We start from the raw sequence: 12,454 nt of genomic DNA, 5'->3' as shown, positions 1-12,454 counted from the left end.
TAGAAAATACACAGCTGCAATTTACGGGAGGAAATTAGTAAAGGAACCACATAGTGGGAATTAATAAATAGAGAGGAAAAGGTTAGTTTGAGTGAGATGAATTCAAGCAGAAGTTTAGATATCAGGTTAGAGACTTTCTTCACTTTCTGAGATTAATAATAGGGTATAGCCAAAGAGAAAGGGAGGGAAGTGCTAAGTTAAAGACCAACTCTCAGAGTTTTTAATTGTGTCTAGAACAGATAATTAGTAGGGGATATAAAACGGTTGCATGTTAGCTGTAAGAATCAATCGTAAAACATTAGAAAAGATTGGGAGAAGAGAATAGAAGGGCAGTATGCAAATACAGTAGGAGGCCATGACAGCAGTAGTGCCACGCAGGTAGTCTGTTCCCAAAAGTTATGGATTTTTTATTTGAAGTGTTTGCGTACGTATTTTATACCTAAACAACATTAAGAGAATTTTTCTTCGCTAAAAAGCAAACGATGGAGGTGTTACAGGAAAGATAGAATTAATTGAGAATGTGTTTTACGGGAATGTAAGGAGGTGGCAGATTTCAAAAATTCATTAGAGTACATTGATTTAAATCTTGAGGAAGCAACTGATTTTAACAAAGGAAATTATTGTTTTGAGCTGGAACAGAGGATCTGAGTTGCAAGAACACAGTATCAAGTTTAATGCTACTAGCTGCTGAAAAGCAATTACTAGAAAATGAAATTGAAATCAGAACCTAGTGTAATTGAAGTACTGATTATTGTAAAGGAGAAAAAGGAACTTGGAGGGATGATCTTTAAAAAAAAGAAGGATCAAACTGTATAGAAGTAAATGGATTTGTGGGAGAAACCATGTTCAGCAGCAGAAGTGAGGTTTAAGGGAAGGTAGGAATTGAGCAGTTTATGTAGTATCGGAATGACTGTTAAAAATAAAACTTGCGTAATGCATGAAAAAAATGAAAACTGTTGCTATGATTTATTTTCTTTTTTGTTATTGCAGGTGTACTTGGGTAATTGTTGAAATTATGAGAATTTAATAAAGGTGTTTAAAACAAAGTCCTCAGCATGGATCGAAATCTGTGCTTTGCTAGTGGAAAGAAACTTTGACCGATACCTCAGAAAAGAAAAGGATGAGCACCTGATATATTCTTGCAGCCCACAATGCCCTCTGCTTGTGAGTGCATGTTTCTGCATACTCACTGTGAACGCAGTCACCCATTGATGACTTGGTGTGCACAACATCTACTGGAAGACTAATTACTGTATCGCCACCCTTCCTCCAAGAGATAGTGGAAGTATGTGCAGCCAAATGCACAAAGGATCAGCCCACCCGTTATCACTTCCAATGTTAAGTGTCTAAACTGCTAGTGAAACTCTTGATTGTCTAGGCAGTACTCAGGGCTTTATCCCTATACATCAGTCCAGGCAAGGCTGAGGGAATTTTGGATTACGAAATTGTGGCAGTTATGGGAAAGCTGGATTTGGCTGTTACTGTACCGCTCAACAGCTAAATTTGTATAGGTAAACTGTTGGCAAAGGTATGGTGGCTCTCTTAGTTTAAACACAAAAAAGCCAAGGGATAGCGTTCCACCAAGCACGTAATAAAGTCTTGTTAGACTCTCTGCCAAATACGATGTTAACTGCAAATGAAGCAACAAAGGTTCGAAACTGTAACGTTAGAACTTTTATTACACACAAGCACTTTCGGAGGGATTAGTATCTCTCCTTCTTCAGACAAAAATGAAACATTCACTTGTTGCAGCTTTCCCATTAAATAGGGTGTCAATTAATCAATTAACAGACTACCATTTTAATTAAACCAAATACCATACCAATTTGAATGTTAAAAACACTTAAAAACACTGTTTAAAATCGGAACCACTCTGTTACCCCATTTTAATTGTTTAAAAATACAACTCTTAATAAAACCATAAGTTGTACAACACTCACAACTCTTTCAATTACAAACATTAATGTGTGTTATTATACTATGCAATGCGCAAAACAATTAAAACTATAGATCACTCATAAAAATAAAGTCAAACTGAGTTTATATTGTTACAATAGACATGTTTCCTAGTCGGTTTCCGTTAAGAAGAGGAACCGTGCCATAAACATCATCACCTTACCACTCAAACTATACTCCCATCCATACTTCAACGAGCGCAACCGTAACCAGATGTTACAGCACATAGGCAAACAGAAACCCTGCTCGCCATTTACAAATGTGCCTAGGCATGGTGCGTTCTGATGCGAAAAAGTGCCATATTTTTCTTACATTTCCTTGTGTTTAATTAAAACTATTATGTTCTGATGGTGATATTAGTGGATATTTGTTGTTAAGCATCGTTAAAAATCCACCCTAGGCAGCGTAAAAAACAAGTTGGCGTGAAAATCAACAATTTAATAATACTGATAGTCAACCGTATTTTGGAAAAATCATAACCTTGTTAATGTGTGTTATGAAAATCTCCTCCTTGCCATGTTGTGTTACATACAAAATAAAACCTTATCTCCTAAGGGCCAAAAGCTTCAAGATGATTCACTGATGGGTTCGGAGACGATCCTCGGCTCCGACATGGCCAATAGCAAAGCTTAAGGTTTGCCAGTAACTCAAGACCAAGCCCCTTATCCCGCAATGCACTGCTGGAATTACCTCAGATCTAGTTTGCCGCAGCAAGAGAGATCTCGGTGATCCAGTCCGCTCGGACCATTTTTTGCTAAATTGCAAGTTTAAAAAAATCTTTCTCCTCTTAGTGTGTGTGTGTGTGTGTGTGTGTGTGTGTGTGTGTGTGTGTGTGTGTGTGTGTGTGTGTGTGTGTGTGTTTCTCATTAAAATAAATATAGATGTCCTTCAAGGATGCATCTGCAGTCATAACAAATGGGTTGTCCTGTCGTCAGGCAGCCCTTCGGTCGGCCGGATTCCAAAGTCTGGGTCCGGCTTCGGCTGATGTCGCACTTCACCCGACGTCATCTCTGCTGGTCTTCGGGTATAAAGGCATCAGCCGACGCCATTTTCCTCAGTCTTTCTTGCCGCGTGGCGCCCGAAGCAGAAGCTGTTCGCAAGTGCCGGTCGGTCAGATCCAGAGATTACTACTACCGAATACTACTTCGAAGACTTCTAAAAAGCTAAGTACCCCGTTGGGGACTCTTTCTTGCCTCAGCCGATGTCAGAAAAAGTCAATAACTGTTTAACTTGTGGGAAACAAATACCTCATAAAGATTTCCACTCTTACTGCCTGCCTTGCTTAGGCCCAGACCACAACGTAGCAGCCTGTTCGGCCTGTGCTTCCTTCAACCGGCAGCGCTTAGGCGTCGGTCGGAGTTGCTGAACAGTTTTTCGGCTCAGATTTTGCATACATTATGCCGTCGGATCCTCCGACTACCCAAATTGTTAAAAACGCAAAGAAAAAGACCGACACTCGCGGTCCGCGGTTTCGGCGAAACCACGGTTAAGCAAGCCGAGTGTCTCGGTTTGACGAAACCGAGAAAACCGGTCAATCTTCAGCGAATCCATGACTACTACTGAGGCTCCTGCTACCTTAGTTGAATCGGCCTCAGAAGTTTTGCCTACTACTGTGGTTCCTAGTGATTTATCAGGCACCATCCCTTTGGATGTCTCTACCCCAGCACGTGGTGCTGCTAGGCCTCCTGCAGCCATGTCTATTAAGGCCTTTGCCAGGGCTAAAGCAGCCAAAACTGTTAAATCAGTGCCTGTTAAGCCCCCCTCACACAGGCCCACTTCTAGTTCACAAATGCTTACTCTGGCAGAGGATTTAATATCCTTAATTAGGGGATCCCAATCTCACCCAGACAGGGCCTCTCAGCCCCCAGAAAAGAGATCTAGAGCAGAGCCCCCCGAGCCAGTGTCCTCTGATGATTCTGCGGATGACTCAGACATTACAGACCAGCCAGAGGCTCCTTTTTCTACTTATGAAGATTCCGATGCTGAAGAATCCATTCCATCTGCCTCTCCACCAGAGGAATTTTCCTTTGGGGAAACTTTACATGCCATGAGAGAACAATTCCAATGGCAGGGATTTTGCAAGTTTAAAAAAAATCTTTCTCCTCTTAGTGTGTGTGTGTGTGTGTGTGTGTGTGTGTGTGTGTGTGTGTGTGTGTTTCTGGTTAAAATAAATATAGTTATAAGTAGGTTAGATTGTTGTAGATAGTGCCCTTTGTTGGCTTAGTTTCTTAGTGTTGGGGCTTTTGTTATCCCTATTTAGATTTAACAATTTTCTTCTTGTTATTAGTATTTTTTAGTGTGGGCCTAGTTAGCCCTGTATTTAACGTCTACAGGTTAATTTTGTGGTGTGCCTGTTTCAGACATGTTGGATGAGAGGGAAAAGTCTCATCCCAAATCAGGGTTTAAGAAATGTCCAGATTGTGGACAGAAAATGTCCATCACCGACAGGCATGTCCAGTGTGTTTACTGTCTGGGGCTAAACACCTCCAAGACTCTTGCAGTATTTGCCACTTTTTTCCTCTAGGGTACTCTTAGAGAGAAGGAGAAAACTCATTGATAGGGGGTTGCTGCAGCATGCTTTCTCTGAGGCGTTAGGTAGCCAGGAAGGTGCCAGCACTTCTTCAAAATCTTCTAAATCTTCAGCAGATTCTAAACTTACTAAGAAAGCAAAAAGATTAGAGGGTACAGGGTCATCAGTTCCACAGTCCTCGGAACAGAGTGTCCCTTTGGTTCGGAGCCAGCTCCCAGTCTTGGAGCCTGTCTCTGAGGTTCCCTCATCTCCTCTGCTCCAGTCAGCACCTTAGGTGCATTCCTCGAAGTCTTCGGTCAGCCTCTCAGATATGGATATGGATCGGCTAGTGCAGAAGCTTCTACGGGCATCAGGACTTGCTAAATTGTCTGCCCCGAGCATTTCTCCTTTGCGGAGATATTAGAGATCCTGAGTCAGAGGGGCAATTGGCAGTCCAAAACCCCTACTGAGGATGAGTCAGTGCTCTTGAGGGCTTTTGGGTCTCAACCTTCCACTTCTTGGGTGTCTCTGCCTTAAGACGAGCTCATGGAGCTGATCTCTCATAAGGCGTGGGAGTCAGCGGAGACCATGGAACCTGTCCCTCGGAAGCCGAGTAAGTTCATCTCTGCCCCAGTGGACAAAGCCTTTTTGACCAAAGGAGTGTCAGTTGATGCCATGGTGGTAGCTGCAGCCACCAAAAAGGAAGTGTCATAAACATCCGCATCTATCCATCCTAATAGGGATTCTAGGATCATGGATAGATATGGGAAGAGCATGTTTAGTTCACCAACTTTTTCTCTGTGATCGCTGAACTATTTAACCCATTTCACGAAACTGCAAAGAGATCTCCTGAAAGAGCTAGGAGATACTCTCCAGGGTACGGTAGCTGCAGGGGTTTCTGACAAAGTCAACACACAGCTCGCTACCCTAAACTCGGTTGTGAACTCGTCCATGAGTCTCGTATCTTATGCAGCTGATGGTTCGAGTAGAGCCGCTAGTTCAGGCATTGCTTTGCGGAGACCAGCCTGGATGCGTCTCTGTTCCTTTGCGGTACCCTTTAGGTCTTCCTTTATCAACACCCCATTTGATGGCGCATCACTGTTCGGGCCTAAAGTAAAGGAAACTTTAACCAGGTGTGAGCAGGAAGGCAAGACCCTATCTGCCGTTGGAGTCTGTTTTTCTACCCCTACTCGACCCTATCCCAAGGGCCCTAAGGGTGGGAAAATATGGTTCCAAAAAGCACAGGGAGCCTTTCAGGACACACATGGAGAAACCCCCTCTAGAGGCAGAGGAGGGGGTTATAACGGAAGACACCGCCCGCGCGGCAGAGGAGGTCTGCAGCAACAGGGTGACAGAGGCCAGTTCTCTGGTCAGCCCTACCAGCGCTCCTGAAAGGAGGCCCGGCTGTCCGGCTCTGGAGGCAGTCGGGGGTCGCTTATCTTTGTACCCAGAAGCCTGGCTAAACTGAACGTCAGATACATGGGTACAAAGCATCTTTTCCAGAGGATATTTCATACCGTTCTCTTCCCTTCCCACTCCTGTAAACAGAATCCCAGATGTTCCACCCAGTCTCAGGGAACAAACAATCGTAGAGGTCCAAAAATTGCTAGAAAAATGAGTCATCCAACCAGTCCCAGCAGACCAACTTAGATTCAGAACTTATTTAAGATTCTTTTTGGTACCAAAGAAAACGGGGGACTGGAGACCTGTCTTGGATCTCAGCAGACTCAACCAATTTGTAAAGAAAGAGAAGTTCAGAAAGGTCACGCTTCAGTCCATTTTTCCCTTCCTGTTGAAAGGTGATTGGATGTGCTTCATAGATCTCAAGGACGTGTACTATCATATAAAGATGAACAGACGCTCCAGGGATCACCTGAGTTTCCGGCTGGGTGCCAGTCATTACCAGTTTAGAGCCTTGCCCTTTGGTCTCACTACATCCCCCAGAGTGTTCAAATGCATGGCAGTGGTCACTGCTCACCTGAGGCATCTAGGATTCCAGGTGTTTCCATACCTAGACTATTGGCTCCTCACTGCTACCACCAGGCATCAATTGACTCAGGCAACACAATATACTCTGACACTCTGCCATCAGTTAGGCATTACAATCAACTTCGAAAAGTCTGCCTTATCTCCATCGCAGCATACCGTTTTTATAGGAGCAGAGTTAGATACCTCAACCACCACTCTACGTCTTCCAATCGAAAGAGTCTCACTTCTTCGCCAACACGTCATCTCACTGGTGTCAAAGAACAAAGCTACAGCAGCAGAGGTCTTGAAGGTGCTAGGTCTGATGGCGACAGCAATCCTGGCTGTACCACTCGCAAGGATGCATATGCGAATCCTTCAATGGCTCCTTTTCGCTCAGTGGTCTTGCCAAAAGCTATAGATTCACCATATGATTCTAATCACATATTCTTGAAAGAGAGAACTTCGGTGGTGGTTGACGTCTCTTCATGTCACAATCGGAAGACCCTTTGTCCCCCAGTAGCCACTGTGACCACGGACTCTTCCCTGATGGGGGGGGGGGGGGCATTTTCAGGGAAAGACTGCCCAAGGCACATGGACAGATAGTCACATCTGCATATCAGTGTTCTGGAGTTGAGAGCGGCACTTCTGGCATTGCAGTACTTTCAGGACTCTCTTCCTCTAGGGACAATTGCAATTCAGATGGACAACATGTCTGTGGTCTGGTACTTGAACAAACAAGGTGGAACCAAGTCTTACCCCCCTTTGTCGAGAAGCCCTCAGGGTATGGCAATGGGCTGGGTCGTCCCACCGTTTTCTGATAGCAATGCACATCCCGGGGAAATCCAACGTGATAGCGGACAAGCTGAGCAGGGCACTACTCTTGCCTCACGAGTGGTCTCTCAACCAATGAGTTGCGGATTTGATTTTCCGCAGATGGGGCCAGCCTTGCTGCGACCTCTTTGCCAGTCACATCAATACCAATGCAGAAGCTACTTTGCCCTGATACCACCTTCAGGACATTCCCCGAGAGACGCACTCGTTCACGATTGACCTCCGGGTCTCCTATATGCATTTCCACCTATTCCATTGATACCCAAGGTTTTACAGAAAGCAAAATCGCTGGGAAGGACAGTTATCCTCATAGCCCCCTACTGGCCTCGACAGATTTGGTTCCCCTTCCTTCACCATCATCTGCTGGAGGATCCATGGATCCTGGACCCAGTTCCGAACCTTCTGACACACCCGTCATGGGACCTCCATCCTTCACTGCAGTCCCTAAAGTTGACTGCTTTGCTAATCCACTTCCCTTAATTGCCAGGCTTCATTCACTCTCAGATGATACAAGACAAATCCTTTTGTCTTCTCACAAGCCATCCACCAGGAAACTATACAGCAGTAAGTGGAACAGGTTTCCAATTTGGGCCAATATATAGAAAATCGACCCTTTCTGAGCTCCTCTATCATCCATTTTAGAATTTTTGACAAAGATTTTTAAGGAAGGCGCAGCAGCTGCCACAGTTCGAGTCCAGTTAGCTGCCATATCAAATTTCCACCTTGGATTCGATGGGTTGAAAGTTATGGGCCATAAGTTATCTAAGGCTTTTCTTAAAGGTGCTTTTCACATGAGACCTCCTGTCAAAATCCCTTATTCTCCATGGAATTTGAATTTTATGCTGTCTCAAATAATTCTCCCCCCTTCGAACCAGCATCTTCTTGTAATCTCAAATATTTGTCCTGGAAGACTATATTTCTAGTAGCCATTACTTCTGCCTTCAGCTTGTCAGAACTTCAAGCATTATCTATAAGACCTCCTTACATGATTTTCCATGCTGATAGAGTATCTCTCAAAACAAACCCCTCCTTTTTGTCTAAAGTCTGTTCTGAATTCAATATCATTCAGGTCATTGAGTTGCCAGTCTTTTTTTCTTAACCACTCTAACAAATTGGAATACATGCTTCACAAACTTGATATACACAGACAGCTCACATTTTATCTTGATGGAACTAAGGATATTAGAAAATCATATCAACTTTTCGTATCCTTTTCGGAGGCCAGAAAGGGTAATCCAGTGGCTAAAACAAAGCTATCTAAGTGGTTATCAGATTGTATATCTTTTGTTTATCCGAATGCAAACATGCCTTTGACACACAAACCTAAGGCTCATTTTACCAGAGCAGTTTCTACGTCTTCTGCCTTTCAAGCTAAATTGCCCCTTGACAATATTTGTGCTGCAGCCACTTGGTCTAAGCCTCATACCTTTATCACTCATTACAAAGTAGACAAGGCTTCCAGGGACAGGTCTTCCTTTGGTTCCACAGTACTTAAAAACGTACTTCCATGAGCCACCCAAGATTGAAGGTGCTAGGGACGCTACCCATCAGTGAGATTAAATGGCGAGATTTAACAACTTCACATAAAGAAGTTATGTACTTACCGTAATGTTCCATGTGAGTTGTTTATCTCGCCTTTATTCTCACATCCTTCCCTCCTTCCCCCCCCCGGCTGACAGTTGACTTAGAGACTAGTACCATCCTGGTTATTTAATACTACTTCCCCTTTGGGAAGTGTTTCCTTGTAGAAAAAGAAGAAAATAAAAGGGTATGTATACTCGCAGTAAACAAGATCTGAGGTAATTCCAGCAGTGCATTGTGGGATAAGGGGCTTGGTCTCGAGCTACTGGCAAACCTTTAGCTTTGCTATCGGCCGTGTCTTAGCTGAGGATTGGCTCCGAATCCATCAGTGAGAATAAAGGCGAGATAAACAACTCACATGGAACGTTATGGTGAGTACATAACTTCTTTTTATTTTGTGTAGAAAGAGTGTCACCTTCCTCTTGATTCACTCTGACGTAACTGGTTTATATCCAAAAAGGTAAATGTTGGGTGCACTGGGCATTGCAAGGGAGCCTGTTTAATGCCCATATTAGTCATAAGGTGTTTAATATTATATATTGGACATACTTGATCTGTGTTTTGCTTACATTGATTTTGTTAACACATTTATTAAAATATCACTTAAGATATAGGTAGATATGTTTTGTTTTGTTTTCTGTTAATCTATATTAATATTTTTCCATTTACACACATTATACATTACATGTTTTCTTTTTTTATAACAGTTGCCGTTTAGTCCAACACTGCATAAATCATACATTTCCTGCCCTCTCTTAAAACCTCACTTCTCCCCTGAGCATTATTCTACATATTTTGTTTCCAAAAATCCCATTTATTTCTATGTAATTTGCTCCTTCCATTTGTTAAAGATCCGTCTTCCAATTCAGTCATCTCTTTTACAGTATTCAATGCTTAAATACAGTTGGCTTCGATTTTGATTTCTGTTTTCCAGTGATGATTTTTTTTTTTTTTGGCAGCCATCAGAATTAAACTTAATAAGGTGCACTATACCTAAGCAATTCAGATCCTGGTGTTGCAATGCCAAAGAATAATTTTCTTATTTACACTCATTTGCTTCTCAATATTTCTAACAGAGTACTTTGTAAGTATTTTTTTTAAGTTTGCCAACTCAGTGCACTCCCCAAAAACATGTTCTCAATTACATCTGTCTTCCCCATCACATCTCCCAATATTTTTTTCTACGTGAGGAACAATTCTCTGAAGTCAGTCTGAGGTACAAAAATGCCTATGGAGACAATTCCAAGCAAAATCCTAGATCTTCTAGACTTTGTTAGATACCTCGGAAACCTTGCATATGTCCTGCCATTGTTCCCTTGTAAATTACCTTTCCAGTTTCTCTTCACAATTTTTTCTAACCTTTTCTGATTGATTCTTATAGTTATCCTGCTGTGTTTTATATGTCCTATTAATTATCCCCTTTTTAACCTTGGCTTTGGTTCTAGATTTGACTGAAAAGTCTGTAGGATTAGGTCTTTCACTTAGGACTCTCTTAACCCTTTCTCTTTGCCTATACTCTGATGTCAACCCTTGATAGGGAAGGAAGTGTCTTACCTCCAGTCGAAACTACTTCCTGGCCTTATCCAACTCTGTTACTTTTCCCTCTCTAGTTATTTGCTTGCAATACCTTGGTTACTTTGCCAGTTTCTTCAGTGAATTTCTGCCCACTCTTGCCTATTTTCTTTACCCTTACTTGCAGCAATCCTTACGTGTAAAATCACCTTTCTCTATTCATGTGTTAGTTTAGTTCTTAGAATATTTTCTGTGACTTTGTAATATTCTGTATGGAGGCAGGTATTCTTAAGGATCCAAAATCCCACACTCTCTCCTTATTTCTTGACCACCCCCCTGCTTCATCATCAACCTTTTCCACTTTGAATTATAGCCTTCTGTTTGTGTCATGTTTATATCTCATGAGACTGCCCATTACCAACATTTCAAAAAAAAAACATATGCAAGAACACTATAGTAGTCAATGGGCCTCATAAAAAAAAAAAAAAAAAAAAAAAAAAAAAAAAAAAAAAGAATTTACAGTCTTTTTTAAATTATGCTACTGATACATGTAACTCTGTTTTAAATTGCAGAAAGAGTCAACTCTGGGCATGTTGCTGGTGCTGCGACGAGCACGTTTGGCTAACATCTAAGATTGACGCTATACTAATTTCATCAACTTTAGTCATGCTTTGACTTGGTAATAGGGTGAATTCCCATCATAGTTTTAGAAACCCAAAAGACTTGTAGAAATTAAACAAGAAATTTCTGTCTTCCCCAATTACTCTGGAGTAATTTTCCTCTACCCATCCCTTTAGTTTTTCCCTCTGTATCAGGTAGGTTGGATAGTGCTAGTGTGTCATTTTTACATTTTTGCCCTGCATTTTTGTTTTGGTTTTCATTCTTGCATAATCTGAAATAGCTATTGGATGTGTTGAATATTTCAATTTAATGGACATATTACTTTAAAATGCAATTCTTATCCAGTCTAGCCCACTTATTATGCCTTGGTGAATAGCATGTAAATTCTCCAATAGTAACTGAATTTTACCCAAGTAGTATTTTCAGTGGCATTTTTTTTATATTATAATAAGTATTATTAGACTGCATTTCATTGAAATTGGCTTTGTGGCGCTCTCTGTCATACTGTCACACTTATTGATGCATTGAGCTGTCCAGGGTGCTGAAGTACTGTCTCTTGCATAATGATCAGTTCTCCACTGGATCTCTGTGTGCTTTTGTTGATGTCCTTCAAGGATGCATCTGCAGTCCTTACAAATGGGTTGTCCTGGCCTCAGGCAGCCCTTCGGTCGGCCGGATTCCAAAGTCTGGGTCTGGCCTCGGCTGATGTCGCACTTCACCCGACGTCATAGCTGCAGTTCTGCGGGTATAAAGGCATCAGCCGACGCCATTTTCCTCAGTCTTTCTTGCCGCGTGGCGCCCGAAGCAGAAGCTGTTCGCAAGTGCCGGTCGGTCATAACCAGAGATTACTACTACCGAAGACTTCTAAAAAGCTAAGTACCCCGTTGGGGACTCTTTCTTGCCTCAGCCGATGTCAGAAAAAGTGAATAACTGTTTAACTTGTGGGAAACAAATACCTCATAAAGATTTCCACTCTTACTGCCTACCTTGTTTAGGCCCAGACCACGACGTAGCAGCTTGTCTAGCCTGTGCTTCTTTCAACCGACGGACACTTAGACGTCAGTCGGAATTTGCTGTGGAGTTTTTCGGCTCCGCTTTTGCTTACAATATGCCGTCGGAAACTCCGACTTCGCAATTAACTAAAAAACGCAAGGAAAAGGACCGACACCCGCGGTCCACGGTTTTGGCCGAAACCACGGTTAAGCCAACCGCGAGTGTCTCGGTTTCGGCTGAAACAGAGTCCACGGCTTCGGCCGAAAGCTTGCCTCCTACCGAGGCCTCATCCAGCATGGCTGAATCTGCTACTGAAATCCCACCTGCTCTTGCAGGTTCACAGGATTTATCTGATACTATACCTTTAGATATATCTACTACTGCACGTGGAGCTGCTAGGCCCCCTGCATCCATGTCGATTAAGGCTTTTGCCAGGGCTAAAGCAGCAAAATCTACCAAAACTGTGCCTGCTAAGACCTCCTC

At 42.6% G+C, this 12,454-nt stretch overlaps 1 protein-coding gene across 2 annotated transcripts in view; it reads left to right on the top strand.

Annotated features, from left to right (window-relative positions):
• LOC122790475 (zinc finger protein 521-like) overlaps positions 1–12,454 on the top strand; it is a 3,214,752-nt gene that overhangs the window by 1,801,097 nt on the left and 1,401,201 nt on the right. The window lies entirely within an intron of this gene.

The sequence above is a fragment of the Protopterus annectens genome, chromosome 16.part0 (genome assembly GCF_019279795.1).
Source record: "Protopterus annectens isolate FY-2018-M chromosome 16.part0, PAN1.0, whole genome shotgun sequence".
Classification (NCBI taxonomy): domain Eukaryota; kingdom Metazoa; phylum Chordata; order Ceratodontiformes; family Protopteridae; genus Protopterus; species Protopterus annectens.
Note: the sequence above shows the minus strand (reverse complement) of the source record. Positions and strands in the feature narration are given on the sequence as shown.